Below are 16886 nucleotides of genomic sequence, written 5' to 3' on the forward strand. Positions count from 1 at the left end.
ATGATCAGCCAGGTAAGCAGTGCATGATAGCCACGTGATCAGTGCATGATCAGTCACGTGATCAGTGCATGATCAATTACGCTACCATTGCATGATCATTCACGTGATCAGTACATGTTAGCTACGTGATCATTGCAGGATCAGCCACGTGAGCACTGCATGATAGACACGTGATCAGTGCATGATCAGCTACGTGAGCAGTGTATGATCAGCCACGTGATCAGTGCATGATCAGACACGTGAACAGTGTATGATCAGCCACGTGATCAGTGCATGATATCCACGTGATCAGTGCATGATCAATCACGTGATCAGTATATAATCAGCCACTTGAACAGTGCATGCTCAGTCATGTGATCAGGGCCTGCTGAGCTGCGTGATTACTGTCTGCTCATCTGCTTGCCAATTGCCAGCTGAGCTGCACGATTCCTGCCTGTCATCTGCTTGACAATTGCCAGCTGTGCTGCGTAATTCCTGCCTGCTCATCTGCTTGCTTATTGCCAGCTGAGCAGCATGATTCCTCACAGCTGATTTCCATGATTATTGCCTGCTGACTCTTTGATTCGTGCCTACTCAGCTCTTTGTTTATTGCCTCCAGAGGCACATGATCAGTGTATGATAGCAAATATGATCAGCGCATGATCAGTCACATGATCAGCGCCATTAAGTCACGTGATCACTACATGATAGTCATCTGATCAGTCCATGCTCAGTCACGGTATCAGTGCATTCTGAGCCACGTGATCAGTGCGTGCACATTCACGTAATCAGCGCCTTTCAGTCACGTGATCACTGCATGATAAACACGTGATCAGTCCGTGATCAGCCATGTGATCAGTGCATGCACAGTCACGTGTCAATGCATGATAGCCACGTGATCAGAGAAAAATAGCACTGTGATCAGTGCATGATCAGTCACCTGATCAGTGTATGATCAGCCACCTGTACAGTGGGTGATGTCACGTGATCAGGGCCTGCTGAGCTGCGTGATTCCTGTCTACTCAGCTTAGTGACAATTGCGAGCTGATCTGCGTTATTCCTGCCTGCTAATCTGCTGTATAATTTCCAGCTGAGCTGCGTGATTCCTTCCTGCTCATCAGTTTGATAATTGCCAGATGAGCTGCGTTATTCCTGCCTGTTAATCTGCTTGATTATTGCCAGCTGAGCTGCGTTATTCCTGCCTGCTCAGCTGCTTTATTATTGCCAGCTGAGCAGAATGATTCGTCACAGCTGAGGTCCATGATTATTGCCTGTTGATTTCGTGATTCGTGCCTGCTCAGCTCTTTGATTATTGCCTTCTGAGGGACATCATCATTGCATGATAGCCACGTGATCAGTGTATCATCAGTCACGTGATCAGTGTATGATCAGCCACGTGATCAGTGCATGCCCAGTCATGTGATCAGTGCATGTTCAGTCACGTGATAAGAGTATGATCAGCCACGTGATCAGTGAATGTGCAGTCACGTGATCAGGGCATGATACCCAGGTGATCAGTGCATGATCAGTCACATGATCAGTGTATGATCAGCCACGTGAACAGTGCGTGCTCAGTCACTTGATCAGGGTCTGCTGAGCTGCGTTATTCCTCTCTGCTCACCTGCTTGACAATTGCCGGCTGAGCTGCATAATTCCTGCCTGTCATCTGCTTGACAATTGCCAGCTGTGCTGCGTAATTCCTGCCTCCTCAGCTGCTTGATTATTGCCAGCTGAGCATGATGATTCCTCACAGCTGAGTTCCATGATTATTGCCTGCTGACTGTTTGATTCGTGCCTACTCAGCTCTTTGTTTATTGCCTGCAGAGGCACATGATCAGTGTATGATAGCAAACATGATCAGCGCATGATCAGTCACATGATCAGCGCCATTAAGTCATGTGATCACTACATGAGAGTCATGTGATCAGTCCATGCTCAGTCACGGTATCAGTGCATGACAGGCACGTGATCAGTGCATGATATCCACGTGATCAGTGCATTATAGCGACATGATCAGTTCATGATTAGGACGTGATCTCTGCATGACCAGGCACATGATCAGTGTATGATCAGGCACACGATCAGTGTATCATAGTCACGTGATCAGTGCATGATCAGTCACGTGATCAGTGAATGAACAGTCACGTGATCAGTGCATGATGATCCACGTGATCACTGCATGATCAATTTTGTGATCAGTTCATTATCAGTCACATGACCTGTACATGGTAGCTACGTGATCATTGCATGATCAGCCACGTGAGCAGTGCATGATAGCCACGTAATCAGTGCGTGATAAGTCACGTGAACAGTGCATGATCAGTCACGTGATGAGTGCATGATCAATTACATGATCAGTGCATGATCACACACGTGACCAGTACATGGTAGCTACGTGATCACTGCATGATCAGCCACGTGAGAAGTGCATGATAGCCACGTGATCAGTGCATGATCAGTTACGTGAGCAGTGTATGATTAGCCACGTGGTCAATGCATGATAGACACGTGATCAGTGCCTGATCAGTCACGTGATCAGTGCATGATCAGCCAGGTGATCAGTGCATCATCAATTACGTGATCACTGCATGATCAGTCATGTGACCATTACATGGTAGCTATGTAATCATTGCATGATCAGCCACATGAGCAGTGCATGACAGCCACATGATCAGTGCATGATGAGTCACGTCATCGGTGCATGTGCAGTCACATGGTCAGTGCATGATTGCTACGTGATCACTGCATATTCAGTCACATGACCAGTGCATTATAGCCACGTGATCATTGCATGATAGCCACGTGATCAGTGCATGATAGCCACCTGATCTGTGCATGCACAGTCACGTGATCAGTGCATGATAGCCAGGTGATCAGTGCATGATCAGTCAGGTGACCAGAGTATGATCAGTCACATGATCAGCGCCATTCAGACACATTATCAGTGCATGCTCAGCCACTTGATTAGTTCATGATCAGCAACGTGATTAGTGCATCATCAGCCACGTGATCATTGTATGATCAGCCACGTGACCAGTGCATGATTGCCATGTGAACAGTGCATGATATCCACCTGATCAGTTCATGATAGCTACTTGATAAGTGCATGATCAGCCACGTGTGCAGTGCATGATAGCCACGTGATCAGTGCATGATCAGTTACGTGAGCAATGTATGATCAGCCACGTGAGCAGTGCATGAGAGCCACGTGATTAGTGCATGATGAGTCACATGATAGGTGTATGAAAAGCCATGTGATCAGTGAATGATAGCCACGTGATCAGTGCATGATCTGTCACGTGATCAGTGGATGACAGCCAGGTGATCAGTGTACGATCAGTCACTTGATCAGTATATGATCCGCCAGGTGATCAGTGCATGACAGCCACATGATCAGTGCATGATGAGTTACGTGATCAGTGCATGTGCAGTCACATGGTCAGTGCATGATAGCTACGTGATCAGTGCATATTCAGTCACATGACCAGTGCATGATCAGCCACGGTATCAGTGCATGATAGCCAGGTGATCAGTGCATGATCAGTCACGTGACCAGAGTATGATCAGTCACATGATCAGCGCCATTCAGACACATGATCAGTGCATGCTCAGCCACTTGATTAGTTCATGATCAGCAACGGGATTAGTGCATCATCAGCCATGTGATCATTGTATGATCAGCCACGTGACCAGTGTATGATCAGCCACGTGATCAGTGTATGCACAGTCAGGTGATCACTGCATGGTCACTCATGTGATCAGTGGATGATAGCCACATGATCAGTGCATGATCAGCCACGTGATCAGTGCATGAGAGCCACGTGAACAGTGCATGATCAGTCACGTCATCAGTGGATGACAACCACGTGATCAGTGTATGATCAGTCACGTGATCAGTGTATGATCCTCGAGGTGACCAGTGCATGATAGCCACGTGATCAATTCATGTTCAGTCACGTGATCTGTGCATGATCAGCCAAGTGATCAGTTCATGATAGCCATGTGATCAGTGCCTGATCAGTCACTTGATCAGTGCATGATCAGTCACGTGATCAGTGTATGATCATACACGTGATCAGTGCTTGGGCAGTCACGTGATCAGTGCATGATAGCCACGTGAACAGTGCATGATAGCCAGGTAATCAGTGTATGATCAGCCACGTGATCAGTGCATGCACAGTCACGTGATCAGTGCTTGATAGCCAGGTGATCAGTGCTTGACCAGTCACGTGACCAGAGTTATGATCAGTCACATGATCAGCGCCATTCAGACACGTTTTCACTGCATGCTCAGCCACTTGATGAGTTCATGATCAGCAACGTGATTAGTGCATCATCAGCCACGTGATCAGTGTATGATCATCCACGTGATCAGTGCATGGGCAGTCACGTGATAAGTGAATGATAGCCACGTGATCAGTGCATGATCAGCCACGTGACCAGAGTATGATCGGTCACATCATCAGCGCATCCAGACACGTGATCACTGCATGCTCAGCCACTTGATGAGTTCATGATCAGCAACGTGATTAGTGCATCATCAGCCACGTGATCATTGTATGATCAGCCAAGTGACCAGTGCATGAACAGCCACGTGATCAGTGTCTGATCAGCGACGTGATGAGTGCATGCGCAGTCCCGTGATCAGTGCATGATAGCCACCTGATCCGGGAATGATCAGTCCCGTAATCTGTGCATGATCTGTCACGTGATCAGTGTATGATCAGTCACGTGATCAGTGCATGCACAGTCACTTGATCTGTGCATGATACCCTGGTGATCAGTGCATGACCAGTCACCTGACCAGAGTATGATCAGTCTCATGATCAGAGCCATTCAGACACGTGATCACTGCATGCTCAGCCACTTGATGAGTTCATGATCAGCAACGTGATTAGTGCATCATCAGCCACGTCATCACGGTGTGATCAGCCACCTTATCAGTGCATTATCAGCCACGTGATCAGTGTATGATCAACCACGTGACCAGTGCATGATCAGCCACGTGATCAGTGTATGATCAGCCACGTGATCAGTGCATGCACAGTCAGGTGATCAGTGCATGATAGCCAGGTGATCCGGGCATGATCAGTCACGTCATCTGTGCATGATCTGTCACGTGATCAGTGTATGATCTGTCATGTGATCAGTGCATGATAGCCAGGTGGTCAGTGCATGATCAGTCATGTGACCAGAGTATGATCACTCACATGATCAGCACCATTCAGACACATGATCAGTGCATGCTCAGCCACCTGATTAGTTCATGATCAGCAACGTGATTAGTGCATCATCAGCCACGAGATCATTGTATGATCAGCCACGTGACCAGTGCATGATCAGCCACGTGATCAGTGTATGATCAGCCACGTGATCAGTGCATGCACAGTCAGGTGATCACTGCATGGTCACTCATGTGATCAGTGGATGATAGCCACGTGATCAGTGCATGATCAGACACGTGATCAGTGCATGTTCAGTCATGTGATCAGTGTTTGATCAGACACGTGATCAGTGCATGATAGCCACGTGATAAGTGCATGATCAGTTACGTGAGCAAGGTATGATCAGCCACGTGATCAGTGCATGAGATCCACGTGATCAGTGCATGATGAGTCACGTCATCAGTGGATGACAGCCACCTGATCAGTGCATGATCAATCACGTGACCAGAGTATGATCAGTCACATGATCAGTGCCATTCAGACACGTGATCAGTACATGCTCAGCCACTTGATTAGTTCATGATCAGCAAGGTGATTAGTGCATCATCAGCCACGTGATCAGTGTATGATCAGCCACATGACCACTGCATCATCAGCCACGTGATCAGTGTATGATCAGCCACGTGATCAGTGCATGCACAGTCAGGTGATCAGTGCATGGTCACTCATGTGATCAGTCGATGATAGCCTCGTGATCAGTGCATGGTCAGTCACGTGATCAGTGCATGATCAGTCATGTGATCAGTGTATGATCAGCCACGTGATCATTGTATGATCAGCCACGTGACCAGTGCATGATCAGCCACGTGATCAGTGTATGATCAGCCACGTGATCAGTGCATGCACAGTCAGGTGATCAGTGCATGGTCAGTCATGTGATCAGTGGATGATAGCCACCTGATCAGTGCATGATCAGTCACATGATCAGTGCATGATCAGTCATGTGATCAATGTATGATCAGGCACATGATCACTGCATGATAGCCAAGTGATCAGTGCATGATAGCCACGTGATCAGTGCCTGATCAGCCACGAGATCAGTGTATGATCAGCCACGTGATCAGTGCATGCGCAGTCCCGTGATCCGTGCATGAGAGCCACCTGATCTGGGCATGATCAGTTACGTGATCTGTGCATGATCTGTCATGTGATCAGTGTATGATCAGTCACATCATCAGTGCATGCACAGTCACGTGATCAGTGCATGATAGCCAGGTGATCAGTGCATGACCAGTTACGTGACCAGAGTATGATCAGTCACATGATCAGCGCCAATCAGACACGTTTTCACTGCATGCTCAGCCACTTGATGAGTTCATGATCAGCAACCTGATTAGTGCATCATCAGCCACGTGATCAGTGTATGTTCATCCACGTGATCAGTGCATGGGCAGTCACGTGATAAGTGAATGATAGACACGTGATCAGTTCATGATCAGCCACGTGACCAGAGTATGATTGGTCACATGATCAGCGCATTCAGACACGTGATCACTGCATGCTAAGCCACTTGATCAGTTCATGATCAGCAACGTGATTAGTGCATCATCAGCCACGTGATCAGTGTATGATAAACCACGTGACCAGTGCATGATCAGCCACGTGATCAGTGTATGTTCAGCCATGTGATCAGTGCATGCACAGTCAGGTGATCAGTGCATGGTCAGTCATGTGATCAGTGTATGATCAGCCACGTGATCAGTGCATGATAGCCAACTGATAAGTGCAGGAGAGCCACGTGATCAGTGCATGATCAGTCACTTGACCAGTGCATGATCACTCACGTGATCAGTATATGATCATACACGGGATCAGTGCTTGGGCAGTCATGTGGTCAGTGCATATTAGCCACGTGAACAATGCATGATAGCCACGTAATCAGTGTATGATCAGCCACGTGATCAGTGCATGATAGCCATGTGAACAGTGCATGATAGCCACCTGATCAGTGCATGATAGCTACATGATAAGTGCATGATCAGCCACGGGTGCAGTGCATGATAGCCACGTGGTCAGTGCATGATCAGTTACGTGAGCAATGTATGATCAGCCACGTGATCAGTGCATGAGAGCCCCGTGATCAGGGCATGATCAGTCACGTGATAGGTGTATGATCAGCCATGTGATCAGTGAATGATAGCCAGGTGATCAGTGCATGATCAGTCACATGATCAGTGGATGACAGCCACGTGATCAGTGTACGATCAGTCCGGTGATCAGTGTATGATCCGCCAGATGATCAGTGCATGATATCCACGTGATCAGCTCATGATCAGTCACGTGATCTGTGCATGATCAGCCAAGTGATCTGTGCATGATAGCCACCTGATCATGGCATGACTAGTCACATGATCAGTGCATGATCAGCCACGTGATTAGTGCATGATCCGCCACGTGATCAGTGCATGGTAGCCACGTGATCTGTGCATGACAGCCACATGATCAGTGCATGATGAGTCAGGTGATGGGTGCATGTGCAGTCACAAGGTAAGTGCATGATAGCTACGTAATCAGTGCATGTTCAGTCACGTGACCAGTGCATGATCAGCTTGGGGATCAGTGCATGATAGCCAAGTGATAAGTGCATCATCAGTCACGTGAGCAGTGCATGAACAGCCATGTGATCACTGCATGATAGCCACGTGGTCAGTGCATGATCAATCGTGTTATCTGTGCATGATCAGCCACGTGATCAGTGTACGATCAGCCAAGTGATCACTGCATGATAGCCACGTGATCATTGCATGATAGCCAAGTGATCAGTGTATGATCAGCCACGTGACCAGTGCATGATCAGCCACGTGATCAGTGTATGATCAGCCACGTGATCAGTGCATGGTCAGTCATGTGATTAGTTGATGATAGCCATGTGATCAGTGCATGATCAGTCACGTGATCAGTGCATGTTCAGTCATGTGATCAGTGTATGATCAGCCACGTGATCAGTGCATGATCAGTCACGTGATCAGTGCATGATCAGTCACGTGATCAGTGTATGATCAGCCACGTGATCAGTGCATGATAGCCAAGTGATCAGTGCATGTTAGCCACGTGGTCAGTGCATGATCAGTCACTTGATCAGTGCATGATCAGTCACTTGATCAGTGTATGATCATACACGTGATCAGTGCTTGGGCTGTCACGTCTCAGTGCATGATAGCCACGTGAACAATGCATGATAGCCACGTAATCAGTGTATGATCAGCCACGTGATCAGGGCATGATAGCCCTGTGAACAGTGCATGATAGCCACCTGATCAGTGCATGATAGCTATGTGATAAGTGCATGATCAGCCACGGGTGCAGTGCATGATAGCCACGTGGTCAGAGCATGATCAGTTAAGTGAGCAATGTATGATCAGCCACGTGATCATTGCATGAGAGCCCCGAGATCAGTGCATGATCAGTCACGTGATAGGTGTATTATCAGCCATGGGATCAGGGTATGATCCGGCACGTTATCAGTGCATGACAGCCACGTGATCAGTGCATGATGAGTTACGTGATCGGTGCTTGTGCAGTCACATGGTCAGTGCATGATAGCTACGTGATCAGTGCATATTCAGTCACATGACCAGTGATTGATCAGCCACGGGATCAGTGCATGATAGCTACATGATCAGTGCATGATCAGTCACGTGATCAGTGCATGATCAGCCACGTGATCAGTGCATGAGAGCCACGTGAACAGTGCATGATCAGTCACGTCATCAGTGGATGACAACCACGTGATCAGTGTATGATCAGTCACGTGATCAGTGTATGATCCTCGAGGTGACCAGTGCATGATAGCCACGTGATCAATTCATGATCAGTCACGTGATCTGTGCATGATCAGCCAAGTGATCAGTTCATGATAGCCATGTGATCAGTGCCTGATCAGTCACTTGATCAGTGCATGATCAGTCACGTGATCAGTGTATGATCATACACGTGATCAGTGCTTGGGCAGCCACGTGATCAGTGCATGATAGCCACGTGAACAGTGCATGATAGCCAGGTAATCAGTGTATGATCAGCCACGTGATCAGTGCATGCACAGTCACGTGATCAGTGCTTGATAGCCAGGTGATCAGTGCTTGACCAGTCACGTGACCAGAGTTATGATCAGTCACATGATCAGCGCCATTCAGACACGTTTTCACTGCATGCTCAGCCACTTGATGAGTTCATGATCAGCAACGTGATTAGTGCATCATCAGCCACGTGATCAGTGTATGATCATCCACGTGATCAGTGCATGGGCAGTCACGTGATAAGTGAATGATAGCCACGTGATCAGTGCATGATCAGCCACGTGACCAGAGTATGATCGGTCACATCATCAGCGCATCCAGACACGTGATCACTGCATGCTCAGCCACTTGATGAGTTCATGATCAGCAACGTGATTAGTGCATCATCAGCCACGTGATCATTGTATGATCAGCCAAGTGACCAGTGCATGAACAGCCACGTGATCAGTGTCTGATCAGCGACGTGATGAGTGCATGCGCAGTCCCGTGATCAGTGCATGATAGCCACCTGATCCGGGAATGATCAGTCCCGTAATCTGTGCATGATCTGTCACGTGATCAGTGTATGATCAGTCACGTGATCAGTGCATGCACAGTCACTTGATCTGTGCATGATACCCTGGTGATCAGTGCATGACCAGTCACCTGACCAGAGTATGATCAGTCTCATGATCAGAGCCATTCAGACACGTGATCACTGCATGCTCAGCCACTTGATGAGTTCATGATCAGCAACGTGATTAGTGCATCATCAGCCACGTCATCACGGTGTGATCAGCCACCTTATCAGTGCATTATCAGCCACGTGATCAGTGTATGATCAACCACGTGACCAGTGCATGATCAGCCACGTGATCAGTGTATGATCAGCCACGTGATCAGTGCATGCACAGTCAGGTGATCAGTGCATGATAGCCAGGTGATCCGGGCATGATCAGTCACGTCGTCTGTGCATGATCTGTCACGTGATCAGTGTATGATCTGTCATGTGATCAGTGCATGATAGCCAGGTGGTCAGTGCATGATCAGTCATGTGACCAGAGTATGATCACTCACATGATCAGCACCATTCAGACACATGATCAGTGCATGCTCAGCCACCTGATTAGTTCATGATCAGCAACGTGATTAGTGCATCATCAGCCACGAGATCATTGTATGATCAGCCACGTGACCAGTGCATGATCAGCCACGTGATCAGTGTATGATCAGCCACGTGATCAGTGCATGCACAGTCAGGTGATCACTGCATGGTCACTCATGTGATCAGTGGATGATAGCCACGTGATCAGTGCATGATCAGACACGTGATCAGTGCATGTTCAGTCATGTGATCAGTGTTTGATCAGACACGTGATCAGTGCATGATAGCCAAGTGATCAGTGCATGATAGCCACGTGATAAGTGCATGATCAGTTACGTGAGCAAGGTATGATCAGCCACGTGATCAGTGCATGAGATCCACGTGATCAGTGCATGATGAGTCACGTCATCAGTGGATGACAGCCACCTGATCAGTGCATGATCAATCACGTGACCAGAGTATGATCAGTCACATGATCAGTGCCATTCAGACACGTGATCAGTACATGCTCAGCCACTTGATTAGTTCATGATCAGCAAGGTGATTAGTGCATCATCAGCCACGTGATCAGTGTATGATCAGCCACATGACCACTGCATCATCAGCCACGTGATCAGTGTATGATCAGCCACGTGATCAGTGCATGCACAGTCAGGTGATCAGTGCATGGTCACTCATGTGATCAGTCGATGATAGCCTCGTGATCAGTGCATGGTCAGTCACGTGATCAGTGCATGATCAGTCATGTGATCAGTGTATGATCAGCCACGTGATCATTGTATGATCAGCCACGTGACCAGTGCATGATCAGCCACGTGATCAGTGTATGATCAGCCACGTGATCAGTGCATGCACAGTCAGGTGATCAGTGCATGGTCAGTCATGTGATCAGTGGATGATAGCCACCTGATCAGTGCATGATCAGTCACATGATCAGTGCATGATCAGTCATGTGATCAATGTATGATCAGGCACATGATCACTGCATGATAGCCAAGTGATCAGTGCATGATAGCCACGTGATCAGTGCCTGATCAGCCACGAGATCAGTGTATGATCAGCCACGTGATCAGTGCATGCGCAGTCCCGTGATCCGTGCATGAGAGCCACCTGATCTGGGCATGATCAGTTACGTGATCTGTGCATGATCTGTCATGTGATCAGTGTATGATCAGTCACATCATCAGTGCATGCACAGTCACGTGATCAGTGCATGATAGCCAGGTGATCAGTGCATGACCAGTTACGTGACCAGAGTATGATCAGTCACATGATCAGCGCCAATCAGACACGTTTTCACTGCATGCTCAGCCACTTGATGAGTTCATGATCAGCAACCTGATTAGTGCATCATCAGCCACGTGATCAGTGTATGTTCATCCACGTGATCAGTGCATGGGCAGTCACGTGATAAGTGAATGATAGACACGTGATCAGTTCATGATCAGCCACGTGACCAGAGTATGATTGGTCACATGATCAGCGCATTCAGACACGTGATCACTGCATGCTAAGCCACTTGATCAGTTCATGATCAGCAACGTGATTAGTGCATCATCAGCCACGTGATCAGTGTATGATAAACCACGTGACCAGTGCATGATCAGCCACGTGATCAGTGTATGTTCAGCCATGTGATCAGTGCATGCACAGTCAGGTGATCAGTGCATGGTCAGTCATGTGATCAGTGTATGATCAGCCACGTGATCAGTGCATGATAGCCAACTGATAAGTGCAGGAGAGCCACGTGATCAGTGCATGATCAGTCACTTGACCAGTGCATGATCACTCACGTGATCAGTATATGATCATACACGGGATCAGTGCTTGGGCAGTCATGTGGTCAGTGCATATTAGCCACGTGAACAATGCATGATAGCCACGTAATCAGTGTATGATCAGCCACGTGATCAGTGCATGATAGCCATGTGAACAGTGCATGATAGCCACCTGATCAGTGCATGATAGCTACATGATAAGTGCATGATCAGCCACGGGTGCAGTGCATGATAGCCACGTGGTCAGTGCATGATCAGTTACGTGAGCAATGTATGATCAGCCACGTGATCAGTGCATGAGAGCCCCGTGATCAGGGCATGATCAGTCACGTGATAGGTGTATGATCAGCCATGTGATCAGTGAATGATAGCCAGGTGATCAGTGCATGATCAGTCACATGATCAGTGGATGACAGCCACGTGATCAGTGTACGATCAGTCCGGTGATCAGTGTATGATCCGCCAGATGATCAGTGCATGATATCCACGTGATCAGCTCATGATCAGTCACGTGATCTGTGCATGATCAGCCAAGTGATCTGTGCATGATAGCCACCTGATCATGGCATGACTAGTCACATGATCAGTGCATGATCAGCCACGTGATTAGTGCATGATCCGCCACGTGATCAGTGCATGGTAGCCACGTGATCTGTGCATGACAGCCACATGATCAGTGCATGATGAGTCAGGTGATGGGTGCATGTGCAGTCACAAGGTAAGTGCATGATAGCTACGTAATCAGTGCATGTTCAGTCACGTGACCAGTGCATGATCAGCTTGGGGATCAGTGCATGATAGCCAAGTGATAAGTGCATCATCAGTCACGTGAGCAGTGCATGAACAGCCATGTGATCACTGCATGATAGCCACGTGGTCAGTGCATGATCAATCGTGTTATCTGTGCATGATCAGCCACGTGATCAGTGTACGATCAGCCAAGTGATCACTGCATGATAGCCACGTGATCATTGCATGATAGCCAAGTGATCAGTGTATGATCAGCCACGTGACCAGTGCATGATCAGCCACGTGATCAGTGTATGATCAGCCACGTGATCAGTGCATGGTCAGTCATGTGATTAGTTGATGATAGCCATGTGATCAGTGCATGATCAGTCACGTGATCAGTGCATGTTCAGTCATGTGATCAGTGTATGATCAGCCACGTGATCAGTGCATGATCAGTCACGTGATCAGTGCATGATCAGTCATGTGATCAGTGTATGATCAGCCACGTGATCAGTGCATGATAGCCAAGTGATCAGTGCATGTTAGCCACGTGGTCAGTGCATGATCAGTCACTTGATCAGTGCATGATCAGTCACTTGATCAGTGTATGATCATACACGTGATCAGTGCTTGGGCTGTCACGTCTCAGTGCATGATAGCCACGTGAACAATGCATGATAGCCACGTAATCAGTGTATGATCAGCCACGTGATCAGGGCATGATAGCCCTGTGAACAGTGCATGATAGCCACCTGATCAGTGCATGATAGCTATGTGATAAGTGCATGATCAGCCACGGGTGCAGTGCATGATAGCCACGTGGTCAGAGCATGATCAGTTAAGTGAGCAATGTATGATCAGCCACGTGATCATTGCATGAGAGCCCCGAGATCAGTGCATGATCAGTCACGTGATAGGTGTATTATCAGCCATGGGATCAGGGTATGATCCGGCACGTTATCAGTGCATGACAGCCACGTGATCAGTGCATGATGAGTTACGTGATCGGTGCTTGTGCAGTCACATGGTCAGTGCATGATAGCTACGTGATCAGTGCATATTCAGTCACATGACCAGTGATTGATCAGCCACGGGATCAGTGCATGATAGCTACATGATCAGTGCATGATCAGTCACGTGATCAGTGCATGATCAGCCACGTGATCAGTGCATGAGAGCCACGTGAACAGTGCATGATCAGTCACGTCATCAGTGGATGACAACCACGTGATCAGTGTATGATCAGTCACGTGATCAGTGTATGATCCTCGAGGTGACCAGTGCATGATAGCCACGTGATCAATTCATGATCAGTCACGTGATCTGTGCATGATCAGCCAAGTGATCAGTTCATGATAGCCATGTGATCAGTGCCTGATCAGTCACTTGATCAGTGCATGATCAGTCACGTGATCAGTGTATGATCATACACGTGATCAGTGCTTGGGCAGCCACGTGATCAGTGCATGATAGCCACGTGAACAGTGCATGATAGCCAGGTAATCAGTGTATGATCAGCCACGTGATCAGTGCATGCACAGTCACGTGATCAGTGCTTGATAGCCAGGTGATCAGTGCTTGACCAGTCACGTGACCAGAGTTATGATCAGTCACATGATCAGCGCCATTCAGACACGTTTTCACTGCATGCTCAGCCACTTGATGAGTTCATGATCAGCAACGTGATTAGTGCATCATCAGCCACGTGATCAGTGTATGATCATCCACGTGATCAGTGCATGGGCAGTCACGTGATAAGTGAATGATAGCCACGTGATCAGTGCATGATCAGCCACGTGACCAGAGTATGATCGGTCACATCATCAGCGCATCCAGACACGTGATCACTGCATGCTCAGCCACTTGATGAGTTCATGATCAGCAACGTGATTAGTGCATCATCAGCCACGTGATCATTGTATGATCAGCCAAGTGACCAGTGCATGAACAGCCACGTGATCAGTGTCTGATCAGCGACGTGATGAGTGCATGCGCAGTCCCGTGATCAGTGCATGATAGCCACCTGATCCGGGAATGATCAGTCCCGTAATCTGTGCATGATCTGTCACGTGATCAGTGTATGATCAGTCACGTGATCAGTGCATGCACAGTCACTTGATCTGTGCATGATACCCTGGTGATCAGTGCATGACCAGTCACCTGACCAGAGTATGATCAGTCTCATGATCAGAGCCATTCAGACACGTGATCACTGCATGCTCAGCCACTTGATGAGTTCATGATCAGCAACGTGATTAGTGCATCATCAGCCACGTCATCACGGTGTGATCAGCCACCTTATCAGTGCATTATCAGCCACGTGATCAGTGTATGATCAACCACGTGACCAGTGCATGATCAGCCACGTGATCAGTGTATGATCAGCCACGTGATCAGTGCATGCACAGTCAGGTGATCAGTGCATGATAGCCAGGTGATCCGGGCATGATCAGTCACGTCGTCTGTGCATGATCTGTCACGTGATCAGTGTATGATCTGTCATGTGATCAGTGCATGATAGCCAGGTGGTCAGTGCATGATCAGTCATGTGACCAGAGTATGATCACTCACATGATCAGCACCATTCAGACACATGATCAGTGCATGCTCAGCCACCTGATTAGTTCATGATCAGCAACGTGATTAGTGCATCATCAGCCACGAGATCATTGTATGATCAGCCACGTGACCAGTGCATGATCAGCCACGTGATCAGTGTATGATCAGCCACGTGATCAGTGCATGCACAGTCAGGTGATCACTGCATGGTCACTCATGTGATCAGTGGATGATAGCCACGTGATCAGTGCATGATCAGACACGTGATCAGTGCATGTTCAGTCATGTGATCAGTGTTTGATCAGACACGTGATCAGTGCATGATAGCCAAGTGATCAGTGCATGATAGCCACGTGATAAGTGCATGATCAGTTACGTGAGCAAGGTATGATCAGCCACGTGATCAGTGCATGAGATCCACGTGATCAGTGCATGATGAGTCACGTCATCAGTGGATGACAGCCACCTGATCAGTGCATGATCAATCACGTGACCAGAGTATGATCAGTCACATGATCAGTGCCATTCAGACACGTGATCAGTACATGCTCAGCCACTTGATTAGTTCATGATCAGCAAGGTGATTAGTGCATCATCAGCCACGTGATCAGTGTATGATCAGCCACATGACCACTGCATCATCAGCCACGTGATCAGTGTATGATCAGCCACGTGATCAGTGCATGCACAGTCAGGTGATCAGTGCATGGTCACTCATGTGATCAGTCGATGATAGCCTCGTGATCAGTGCATGGTCAGTCACGTGATCAGTGCATGATCAGTCATGTGATCAGTGTATGATCAGCCACGTGATCATTGTATGATCAGCCACGTGACCAGTGCATGATCAGCCACGTGATCAGTGTATGATCAGCCACGTGATCAGTGCATGCACAGTCAGGTGATCAGTGCATGGTCAGTCATGTGATCAGTGGATGATAGCCACCTGATCAGTGCATGATCAGTCACATGATCAGTGCATGATCAGTCATGTGATCAATGTATGATCAGGCACATGATCACTGCATGATAGCCAAGTGATCAGTGCATGATAGCCACGTGATCAGTGCCTGATCAGCCACGAGATCAGTGTATGATCAGCCACGTGATCAGTGCATGCGCAGTCCCGTGATCCGTGCATGAGAGCCACCTGATCTGGGCATGATCAGTTACGTGATCTGTGCATGATCTGTCATGTGATCAGTGTATGATCAGTCACATCATCAGTGCATGCACAGTCACGTGATCAGTGCATGATAGCCAGGTGATCAGTGCATGACCAGTTACGTGACCAGAGTATGATCAGTCACATGATCAGCGCCAATCAGACACGTTTTCACTGCATGCTCAGCCACTTGATGAGTTCATGATCAGCAACCTGATTAGTGCATCATCAGCCACGTGATCAGTGTATGTTCATCCATGTGATCAGTGCATGGGCAGTCACGTGATAAGTGAATGATAGACACGTGATCAGTTCATGATCAGCCACGTGACCAGAGTATGATTGGTC

This window comes from Bos indicus, chromosome 21, assembly GCF_029378745.1.
Source record: "Bos indicus isolate NIAB-ARS_2022 breed Sahiwal x Tharparkar chromosome 21, NIAB-ARS_B.indTharparkar_mat_pri_1.0, whole genome shotgun sequence".
Taxonomy (NCBI): domain Eukaryota; kingdom Metazoa; phylum Chordata; class Mammalia; order Artiodactyla; family Bovidae; genus Bos; species Bos indicus.